Below are 12,914 nucleotides of genomic sequence, written 5' to 3' on the forward strand. Positions count from 1 at the left end.
ACGAAGGTGATATATCATTTCATTCTCTTTATCGTAAGTTCATGCATATAATACATTGAAAAACAAAGGAAAAAAGGTACCTTTAGATTCGTCGCGAAAAACGAAGCTTTTCGGATCCCGACTGCCGTGTATGGCGAGGTCGGCGACTGCGCGCGGGCGCATGTATGCCCGATGGCCGGAGCTTGGCCTGACGGAGGCCAGAGCCCGGAGGGCCTCTCCTCTCCCCTCTCTCAGAGAATTCTTTAGTTTTTTTTAACTCGGGTTTCAAATGAATTTTGAGCTAAAATTTGATTTATATAGCTTAAATGAAACGGTGTCGTTTTAGTTTAATTCAATAAGCACAAAACGACGTCGTTTCGGGGCCTAGGATTCGCATGTTCACCCGATTACCCAGGGACGATCCGCGTGTTTTCGTAAAGTGGGTTAATTGCCCAATTGGTCCTCTCGCATTTTTACTTTTTATAATTTCATCTTATCTGTTTTTCAATTTAGCTCTAATTTTCTGATTTTATTTCAATTTAATCCTAGCGCGATTTTAAAATCAGTTCTAGAGAACGACGTCGTTTTGGGATTAAGGCAAATTGCCCAGTGCGTCCCTCGGCTTTAGTCCGTGTTCCAATTTGGCCCAGTTTTTTATTTGTAATTAACCCTAAATTCCCTAATTAAATTTAATTTTAATCCCTATATACCTTTAATTTAATTTATTTAAAATACTTTATATATATATATTTAATAAACATTAGTTATGTATATAATAATATATTATTTTATTTATATCACTTATAACATTATATATATAGATTTTATTATATGTTATATATTTTTATTATATTATTTATTTCATTATATTCATATATGTAAAATATTTGTTAGATTATTATTATACATATTTCATATTATATTTTGTTTATGTATTTTTATTACATATTATATTTACTATCTGTCATAATAGTTTTATATATTATATTATATATATTATATTATATAATTTTTATATTATATAATTTATATTATTATATGTTTTTATTTGTAAATTATGTTATACACTACATATATTATACTATATTTCCTTACATTACCTTTATTTTATTATTTATTAATATACATTTTTAAAATTTTATAAATAAATGTAATATTAATGCTTGGCATATTTTTACATATAGTTATTATACCCTATAATATGATTTATGTGTATGTATTATTTTTTAAAAAGGAGGAGGTTCTCTTTTATCATTTTTATATTATTCAACATATTTTTAAATATCTTATTTCTATTTTTTTATATACATTTTAATTTACTTATTTATCTTTTGTTTTCTCTTATTTTGATATTGTTTAGTTGGTTAAATGTTCCATATTATTTATTTTGTATATTAGCATGAAATTAATTATTTATGGTGATTTGCATAAGACATTATCATATATGTATATTGCAATTTATATTTTCTGTATTTGTTATGCATCATATGGTGTTTAGCATGGAATAATAATGCATGAATATTTATGTTGTTTATGATGTATAAAGTGATAATGTATATTGTGTAATTTATGCCATTATTACTATTTTCTATACTATATTTGCATGAAATGATAAATCATGTATATTGTAATTAGATTTATTTAATTCCTTGTGATATACAAAACACATCATTATTTTTTTTAAAAAAAACAAAAGATATATTCCACCTAAGTCAAAAAAAAAAGAATTTTAAAAGTGAGGCAATGTTTTGATGTTTGGAAGCTTCGAGAAAAGTAGTGCCCTAACTTACTGGGTTGCAACTTTTCTCGCTGAGTTCGAATAGTCAAGCACCCTTCTAAGTTTTAAGGTTTTTCAAAATACGAGCAACTATCTTGGGATTTCAACACATTGTGTCCTAACTTACTGGATATGGCGTTTTGTCGTTTTGAGATAGGGATTTTCAAAAAGGGCTAGCTTAGCTTTGAGTGTCTTAAAAATATTGCTTCCTAACTTATTGGATGTAATATTTTGATTCATTTGATACAAGCGAACCCTAATTTTCAAAATTAAAATATTCTAAAGAGGATTGCATTTTAAAAATTTTTAAACTTCCAACATTAAAAACATTTGATAGTCAATTAGGTGCCAGTTTTGGCGTTACGAGGATGCTAACCCTTCTTCGTTCGTAACCGACTCCCAAATCTGTTTTCTCGACTTTCATAGACCAAAATTAATGTTTTAAAACAAAACATTTTATAAGGTGATCCAATCACACTTAAAAAGATTGGTTGCGACTCCCGTTTTCATTTTTCTTAAAGTCGATTCCCATTTTCCAAAACTCTATTTTTAAAAATGGTCTCGACAATTCCGATACGAAGAAGGAAACGAGCCTAAGAAGTCAATGGCCCATACGTTGAATAATTAAATCTCCAAAATGTTTGTCAAGGGCATCTCATTCCTCCTTGCTATATTTTCGGTCCTTTGGCATTTATCACAATTCTTCACATAAGCATAAGCATCTTTAAATAGTGTAAGCCAAAAGAAACTTGCTTGCAAAATCTTTACTGCAGTATGTGAACCACCGAAGTGTCCCCCACTTGGAGATGAATGGCAATGATACAAGATCTCAGCAATCGCGCTTTCAACTACACACTTTCAGATTATATTATATGCACACTATTTAAATAAAAACGGATCCTCCCAAAAATAATACTGGCTATCATAAAGGAATTTTTTCCTTTGTTGGTATTTCATTTCTCGAGGAATTATTCCACATGCAAGATAATTGGAAAAATCAGCTATTTGATTTTTGACACCTTTTCTGTCTTGGAACTCAAGGTCAAATTCTTGGAATAAAAGTATCCAATGAATTAGCCTTGGTTTTGCATCTTTCTTCGTGAGTAAGTATTTAATGGTCGCATGGTCAGTAAATACTGTAACTTTGGTACCTATAAGATATGAGCAGGATTTGTCAAAAGCAAAAACTATAGCAAAGAGTTCCTTTTCAGTTATAATATAATTGAGTCGGGCTCCCGTCAAAGTTATACTTGCATAATAAATAGGGTGAAACACTTTGTTTCTTCTTTGACCCATCACAGCTCTAACAACATAATCACTTGCATCACACATCAACTCAAAAGGTGAGCTCCAATCAGGTGTAATGATTTTTGGGGCTGAGATTAACCATTTTTTTAGATCTTCAAAAGCTTCTAAACATGCTTTGTTGAAATCAAACACTGTATCTTTCTCTAACAACAAATACAACGGTTTAGAGTTTTTTGAGAAATCTTTGATAAACCTAAATAAATGTATTTCAAATAGGAAGAAAGTACCTTTTGTTCGAGTTTAGGTAGTTCTTCAATTGATAGCTTGGGTTGTACAAATTCTCTGACTTCTAACTCCAACGGTTCAAACCGTATGGATTGAATAAAATTCCTTGGATTGGCGCTCCATCAAAGTCATGTTTTCTTCACCTTTTTCATCCTCCAAAGGGTCAAGATCTAAGGTTTTCTCCTATTGATCTTCTTCAAAATTGCTTTCCATAGAAACCAAGGTTTCTATCTCTTCCATAACTGAACACTCTTCTATCGGATCAGGAAATTTCATTGCTTTAAGAATGTTAAAGGTTACCTAATCGTCTTGAACTTGCATGATGAGTTCACCTTTCTGCACATCAATTAACGTTCTTCCCGTGGCTAAGAAAGGTCTCCCAAGGATGATCGATACTTCCTTATCTGCTTCAAAATCTAAGACAATGAAATCAGCAGGAAAAATAAATTTATTGACTCTTACCAAAATATCCTCGATCTTTCCCTCGAGATATGCTAAAGATCGATCTACTAGCTGAAGCGTCCAGGTCTTACTTCACCTATCCCTAGCATCTTGAAAATAGACTTAGGCATCAAGTTGATACTCACTCTTAAATCACACAAAGCTTTACCATAGTAAGATTCACCAATGTTACAGGGTATAGTAAAGCTTCCTAGGTCTTTCAATTTCAGTGGCAGTTTCTTCTGTACAAATGCACTACACTCCTTTGTCAAGGCAACAGTCTCATACTCACTCAGTCATTTCTTCTTGGATAGTATATCCTTCATAAACATCACATAATTTGGCATTTGTTCTAAAGCCTCCACCAACGGAATATTGATGTGTAACTGCTTCAGAACATCCAAAAATTTCTTAAATTGCACCTCCTATTTTTGCTTGTGTTGCTGCCATGTTTACAGATATAAAGGTGATGGAACTTTTGGTTGAACTGAATAAATCTTCTGAGGAGGTAAATCTGCATCAAAAGAAGATGTTAAAGTATCTGAATTAACTAAGTTAGGATTTACCTTGTCAGTCTCTACAGATTCTGACTCTTTTGATATAGGAATTTCAACAGCTAGCTGATTCTTCTCAACGGGCTTATCTTCGACATCAATCAATCGGGGTTCCAAAATTTTACCACTTCATGAAGCCACTACCTTGATATGCTCTTTACCCAAATTTCTTGGATTCTTAGTATCGCTCGGAAAGGTTCCTTGTGGTCTATTACGAAGCTCCGTAGCGAACTGACCAATTTAGTTTTCCAAATTTTTCAATGTTGCTACTTGGCTTTGGATCAAAGCGTCATTCTTTTCCATGCACGCTTTCAACAAGTTCTCCAAACTATTTGATGTCTTAGCTTGAGGTGGTTTTGGAGCTTGTTGATTAAACCCTTGAGATTGCTTGGGTCTATGCTGCACTAGGTTGTTGTTCAATCTATTTTCTTGGTTGCTCTAAGAAAAGTTAGGATGATTACGCTATGAAGGATTGTAGAAGTTTGACTGGGGTCCTTGTCCACTCCTATTTTGATGTTGGTTCCACACATAGTATGCTAACTCGCAATTTGATGGAAAATTCTCAAAAGAATGACCTTCCCCATAGTACACACAGGAAACTACTTTAAACGGACTTGGTGTCTAAGCTGCAAAATTATTAGCACTATTAACGGTAAACTTTTTAACATAGAGAAAATAGATGATACCTGAGCTGATAACAAAGTGCGGGCGTCAACGTCATGAACTCTGGCTACAAGTCTTCTTGAAGCTATTCGATTTGTTGCCCATTGATAGTTATTACTCATGATCCTCTCAATGATCTCATAAGACTCATTATAAGACTTAGACAAAATTGCATCATTTGCAGAAGCATCTACCATCAATCTTGTATGTGCATTGAGACCATTATAGAATGTCTCCAACTGGATACAATGAGGAATCCTATGATGAGGACACTTAAGCAGTAACTCCTTGAATCGCTCCCAAGCCTCATACAAAGACTCGTCATCCAATTGTTGGAAAGTTGTGATCTCGTTCTTTAACTTAGTGTTTTTGCTAGAAAGGAAATACTTAACGAAAAATCTCTCTGCTAATTCTTACCATGTAGATATGGAACTTGGTGGCAATGAATTGAGCCATGCTCATACTTGATCACGCAACGAGTATGGAAACAACTTCAACCTCAGTGCGTCTTCAGTCACACTGGTTATCTTGAATGAATCACTCACCTCAATAAACAACCAAAGATGGAGATGTGGTTCTTCCGTGGGCATACCACTGAATTGGCCCACCATTTGGAGCATTTGAAACATCACTGGTTTCAATTCAAATTGGGTTGTCTTAATATCTGGCCTTCTAATTCCTGGGTTTAACTCACTGAAAAGTGGCACAGCATATTTTCTAATGCATCGATCCCTATCATCGGCAATGAGGATGGGATTTCGTACATGATCGGCTTCATTACCTTGGTCTTGATTCTAATTTCCAAGGTCCATCTCGACTTGTCTTTGAGTTGTTTGTTCACGTCTTCTTTGTCCAAAAGTTCACTTAATTTCCGAGTCTATAGGGAGTAAATCAATGATCCGATCTATGCTCATAAACACTTGAGAAGAATATCACAAAATTGAAAAGAATAAGTTATTAATGTTAGAAATAAACCAAATCAGAAGTGAATAATTTCACAAAAAAATTACTATGGCAACAGTTAACAATCCCCGGCAACGGCGACAAAAACTTGTAACGCGTAGGTTTGTGCAAGTGTACACAATCGTTATCAAGTAATAAGTACGTATTGACTTATCATCTCCACAGGGATTGTATTTGTGTTAAATCACCTAATAGTAAAATTATACTAACAACTTGGTAAATAAAAACACAATATAGTTGAGAAGTGATGATTAAATATATTAAACTAAATGCAATGATCCCTAATGCAAATTATCCTAAGTATGCAAACTATATGAATGAAATAGATTTTAGCAAAATTAAACACAATTTGTAACAATTATAACATAAATAAACTAGGACAAATACTTTAATTAAACTCAATTTATTATCAACATGCTTAATAACATTCAGAAATACATTCCATGGCAACTCGATCTTTCATGAGTTTGGAAACCACTTTAGGTCCTTTCGGAATCCTTTACTTAGTAAATACGCATTTTACTGATCCTTACTTACTAAGCATTTCTTTGCATTCGTGTGAGGTAACAAGGATGTGTTAGGTTTGAAATAGTTTAATCACACAAATCTAAAAACTATGCAGATAACAGAGCCTGGCTAGAATTGTTATGCAACCTGCAATTTAATCGGGTTAGGATCTAAATTGAGCATGGACATTTCAATTATGTGTCCACTAGCCGTCGTCTAGTTAGGATCGCTCAGCTAATTCAAGTGCATTTCAATCACGTATGAACGAAATACATACTTGATTTTAATTCAAAACATGATCGATTGAGGCACAACATTATAAGCATGGATCAAATAAATATTATTTAATCAAAGAAATCATCCTAGCTTAAATAAAATTAAGCTAACATTGTTGTAAACAAGAACAAACAACACATAGCAAACATTTTTAGATTAAACTAAAGAAAGGAAAGATTAAATTCAAATCAAAGTGGCTGTCATACAAGACTCTGACTGACTAGGCTCTTTCAATTCTTTGCTTTGCTCCTTCGCTGATGACTCTCCAAAGTGGCTGACCAAGGGCTCTTTAAAAGGCTTAATTTCTAAAATCTCTATGAAGAGATGATGTTAGGCGTAGAGAATGGAAAAGGCTAAGAGAATTTGGAGAGAAGAGAGAATGATGAATGATGAGGGATAATGAATGAGGGAATGAAGGGGTCATATTTATAGGTGGAGAAAGGTGGGTAGTTTCCTAAAAATAGCTAGGTTTAGTCTCTTCAAATCCCTTCCTTGGATGGCAGGCGACAAATAGTGGAATTTGAGCTAATTTTTGCTTGATTTTTAAGCAAGTTAAATGCCATAATAACTCAGGACTAAGACTCGACGAATCGTAAATCTTCGGGCAAATCTCGAATTTCTTCAACAATGCAAGGACCTCATGTAATTAAACCAAAAAGTGGCTTAAAAAATCATGTGTAGCCAAATTTGGGTTGACTTGGTCTTCAATTTGGGCAGTTTTGTAATCCACCAAAGCTATCAAACTTGTCCAAAATAAATTAATAAGTTAAAGGACCAAGGAATAAAATTTAACCAATTTTAAATAATTTATTAAAACCCAAATTATTAATGAAATATCTTAAAATGAATTATTAAATATAATTTTATATTTATTATTAATTTAATCGTGCATGGCCCATTTTATGTCTTAAAAATATAATATGCTCAAATCAATATAAAATAAGCCATTTTATGCATGAATACCATATAATAAAACATAAAATCACATTTTAATAATTTCTATGTCCTAATTTCATTTTTTCACATATTTCATAATTTATTAAACAATTACTTTGTTTTAACAATGAATGTAAGTAAAAAGGTGATAAATTACATAGGAAAAATCCTATATATTTTTCAGTTTACAGCATGATCATGTCAATGCACATTTTGTAAAACAATTCAGATTTTATGAAAACAATCCTACCCATCTCCGCTACACACCAAAATAAAGTTTTCCCAAAACTAGTCCATCCAACACACCAAATTGTGAATAGTGTCACAGTAATGGAGATAAACTGCCACATAGTCAAAATCACGGAAAAGTTACCAGAGTCACAGATAAACTGCCATATAATCAAATCGTGAATAGTGTCACATTAATGCAAATAAACTGTCATATACTTCTACCTTTCACATATTGCACCCCATGCATGTCATATGGCCAAAATCACTCGAAATCATATAGGCATTTTAACATGTAAATAACATATGTACTCATGTTACCAAAATTTCACATCTTATAATCATGCGAATAACACATATGCCATTTGATCTCATAACATGAGAATGAGATTTACATATTTTTCAAATCAATAATAATCATCAATATCACACAACATGCTTTTCACAACATATACGATTTGGAAATCACTCACTTGCCATAGTCCATAACGATGGGTTTATCTCTCTTTATGTATACATAATGTATCCTCATCAAACGACATAATTTAAATAATAACATTTTTATCAATACAAAATAAAGACTTAATTTTGTTTAGTGTTAAAACCCACACCTGATAGTATATCCAACGCAAATCATCACTATAAAAAAAACACTCACACTAAAATCGAATCAATAGGTTACTCTATAATAATCAATCGAAGATTGATCTCATTCCCAATGTTAAAGGTTTTCCAGAATGGTATCAATCAACCTCTATGTCCATTAAAATGATAGGGTCAATGGATCACTGTGCTCTTGAGAAGGATGAGAATCTAAAGAAAATGATCACTTGAAAAATTGAGTCACTCAGTTCAGTATTTTAAAACATAATATTTAAACTTATTGAAAAAAGGCTGTAGAATTTTCATTTACTATAAGGATGATAAAGGTTGGAAAATGGTGAAGAAAAGAGAAAGAATTACCAAAGCTGGTAGAGGCGTGACGATGGTGAAGGTTCGATGTCGGAGGTAGTGGTGCTACGGTAGAGGAGGAAGAAGAAAAAAATATGAGTTCAGTCAATGTCTTCAAGGATGAGAAATGGGAAGAAAAAGGAAAATAAGAAAAAAAAGAGAAGTGGCACGGTGGTTTCCATGGTGGTGAACGACGGCGCTAGGGACAGCACTTGGAGAGAAAAGTGCAGTGCAAAGAAGGTTCGGCAGTAAGGTGATAGTGATTCAAGGACTAGAAATGGTGGAGGAGAAAGAAAAAAAATCAAAAAGGGAGGTTGAGAGCTAAATAAAAGAGAAAAGGAGAGGAAATAGGGAGAAGTAAAGGGTGGTGCTACAATGAGAGGGGGGGAGTGATAGGATGGATGGAAAGAGTGCAGTCAACCTTGTCTAGGTTCAATGAACCATTCATATGGAAAAAAAATGGATGAATTGGAAACTAAGAGGGACAATGGAGTGAAAAAAGGATCATGATCTTCACAATTAAGGCATGTTAACCAAAAGAAAAAGAAAGAATCTTTCCCCCACTATGGCAAGAATGTTGGACGGCAATGGGGTGTTTTGCACATTGAAAAATCACAAAAATTAATTAAAAGATTTTTTGATAAAGAAATTTGAACCTAAGACCCATAGGATATTAATTAAACAATTAACCACTCTTCCACCCACTTCCTTGTGATCAATTCAGCAAGAAAATAAATAAAACATGGGATGACCTATGCTAAGGGTTTTAAACAAATTTGCACCAAATAGAAATTAACGAGAGGGAAGGGATTCGAACATAGATCATCAGGGACAGCTCCACCTACTCAATCATTATAATTGATATCTATTTATTAACAAATACACGAAGATAACCTTAAAAAAAATCAAGGCGTGACAGCTCTGGGTTCATGAACCTAATTTCTACTAACTCAGTTTTTGGGATGTGACACCTTTAGCTATCAAACATATATAATTTGTACAAACAAAAAACATATATACTTTTATGAAAACATAAGTACATATACCAAATACTCCTATTACATGCCAAAAAACCAAAATATAATGATTTCAAAGTCTACAAAAAGGTGGCTAGATAGTGTGATCTTTAAGTTGATCCGATCGTCGAGTTTCACAAAATGACATTGACAAGAATACAGAGAACCGATGTAGAGTAAGCTTCAATTGATCTTAGCAAGTTGATAGGTCGAAAACAAAATAACATACCTTCTAGTCAAGTTTTAAAAATAACAAAGCAAATAACTACATTTAATCCTGCCACCACAACCATATCAAGAAGTGAGCTCATCACATACAATCCATATAATTATCCAAGTAAACAATTCGATTTAATACCAAGTCATGATATAATATCTATAAGTATGAACACATTTTCAAGTTATTCCTTAAGGCTTTATTTCCTCACATCAATACAATTCATTATGTCATATAACACTCACGATTCAACCCAATGAACTAATATGAATAGATATGGATACACAGTTATCCATCCAAGACACGCCAGAATGCTCAACTGAGCTAATCCAACTAAGAACACTCCTGGGTACTAAATGCCTAGCTCGAAGGCTCACATCCTCCAAAAACATGTCTGTGTACCCACTGCCAAGCCCATAGGCTTCACATCCTCCCCCAAAAACACTCCAGGATCACTGCAAATATAACTCAGTAATCTACAACATATGTTGGATTCTAGTACATTTAATGTATAATAACATTTCATATATCATCATCTCATCACATATCAATCTCATACAGTGCACAAAATAGCCTATTTACATGCCAATTTTATCCTATCCTATGTTCATCCAGGCTCGTTACATATATCAGTATACATTCAATATCACACTGTACCAATTGTAACATTTAAGTTTACATTCAATATCTCCAAAATATAGAATTCAATAAAAACATTACCAAAATAGACAAGACAATACCGAGCGAACATACCAAGGCCAAAGAGCAAAGATGGAAGATTTAGGGACTAGTTTGCAATTTTCTCTTTTCCATAATTATCTACTAGTTCTTAAGCTATATAGTAATTTTATTTCAATTTATCAACCTCAGTTACATTATAACACTTAAATTGATGCATATGACTTCCTATTAACATTCAATTTATTAGCCTTTTTCGCTGCATTTGAAATATGCTTACTTGGGAGACAACAGCACATTGCTAGTAGTTATTTCTGCGAAATTGACACCTAATTAGGAGGTCAAGTTGTTGGAAGTTCTCTAGCGATCTAAGAAGGCATTAGGATGGACAATGGTAGACATCAAGGGAATTAACCCTACTCTTTGCATGCATAAAATCCTATTGGAGGATTGTCATAGCAATTCTATTAAACAGTAGAGAACCCCATCATGAAGGAACTTGTTAAGAAAGAGATTATCAAGTGGCTTGATATTAGTATGATCTACCCTATCTCTTACAGTTCTTGGTAAGTCTTGTACAGTCTGTGCCCAAGAAAGGAGATGTCACAATGGTCAGCAATTATAACAATGAGCTTATACCAACTTGCACTGTCACGGGATGGAAAGTGTGCATGGATTATCGCAAGCTCAACAAGGCAACTAGGAAGGACCACTTTCCCTTATTTTCTATTGATCAAATGTTGGATAGGTTAGCTGGGAAGGCATTTTACTATTTCTTGGACAGATATTTAGGGTATAATCAGATAGCTATAGCTCTCAGTAATCAAGAGAAGACAACTTTCACTTGTCCACATGGTACTTTTTCATTTTGACAAATGCCTTTTGGGTTATGTAATGCCCCAACAACATTTCAGATTGCATGAAGGCAATATTCTCTAACATGGTGGAAAACTTTCTTGAAGTCTTTATGGATGATTTACCTATCTTTGGAAATAACTTTTAGGGCTTTTTGAAAAATCTAGAATTGGTTCTTTGCCGTTGTGAAGAAACAAATCTTGTCTTGAATTAGGAAAAATGGCATTTCACAGTCTGTGAAGGCATTGTTCTAGGGCATAAAGTATCGCAGGAAGGGATTGAAGTTGAAAAAGAAAAAATTGAGGTAATAAAAAATTTGCCACCTCCTACTAGTGTCAAGGGTATTCAAAGTTTCTTAGGCCATGCGGGTTTTTATAGAAGATTCATAAAGGATTTCTCAAAGATATCTAAACCATTGTGCACCTTGCTAAAGCAAAATAAACCTTTCGATTTTAATGAACCTTGTTTGATAGCTTTCGAATAATTGAAGAAACGACTAGTAGTAGCACCAATTGTAATAGCTCCAGAGTGGACATTACCTTTCGAACTCATGTGTGACGCCAACAATTATGATATGGGAACAGTGTTGGGGAAAAGGAAAGACAAGATATTTCATGCAATCTATTATACAAGCAGGACCCTGACAGATGCATAGCTTAACAACACCACCACCGAAAGGGAGTTATTAGCTGGGGTATTCATGTTTGATAAATTTCGATCTTATTTAGTTGGTACCAAGGTCACGATTTGTAACACCCCTAACCAGTATCTGTCGCTAAACTAGGGTTATGAGGCATTACTGAAAATATCGAAACATTTCATAATCATTTCAAATCAAAATTCATACATCGTCATATCATAGTCAATTATCAACATAAAGTCCTTTTCTTAAGTCAACGAGACATTAAACATACTTTGGATAAGGTTCAGGACTAAACCAAACACATACAAAATTTTTCAAAGCTAAACAATTTTTCTAAGTTACAAAGGTCACACGCCCGTGTGAACAGGCCGTGTGCCTCACATAGCATTAGACACGCCCGTGTCTCTAGGCCGTGGCAAAACAGGGCATAAAATTTCAAAGCTAAACAATTTTTCTAAGTTATAAAGGTCACACGCCATTGTGAATAGGCTGTGTGCCTTACACGGCATTAGACACGCCTGTGTGTCTAGGCCGTGGCAAAACAGGGCATATATACTAACTTCTCTACACGACCACAAGACACACCCATGTGTCAGGCCATGTGAAAATTAGGGAGGTTACTAACTTGCGTTACACGGCCAGTCACACGCCCATGTGTCTAGCAGGTGCTCGAAAATGACTTAGCCACACGGCTTGG

General features: G+C 33.8%; 1 non-coding gene across 1 annotated transcript; it reads left to right on the forward strand.

Annotated features, from left to right (window-relative positions):
- The first annotated feature begins 5,202 nt into the window (after positions 1-5,202).
- Positions 5,203-5,309, forward strand: LOC121205554 (small nucleolar RNA R71). The gene has a single exon (XR_005900630.1). It is a non-coding gene; the product is annotated as a small nucleolar RNA R71 (small nucleolar RNA).
- The last annotated feature ends 7,605 nt before the right edge of the window (positions 5,310-12,914 follow it).

This window comes from Gossypium hirsutum, chromosome A08, assembly GCF_007990345.1.
Source record: "Gossypium hirsutum isolate 1008001.06 chromosome A08, Gossypium_hirsutum_v2.1, whole genome shotgun sequence".
Classification (NCBI taxonomy): Eukaryota; Viridiplantae; Streptophyta; class Magnoliopsida; order Malvales; family Malvaceae; genus Gossypium; species Gossypium hirsutum.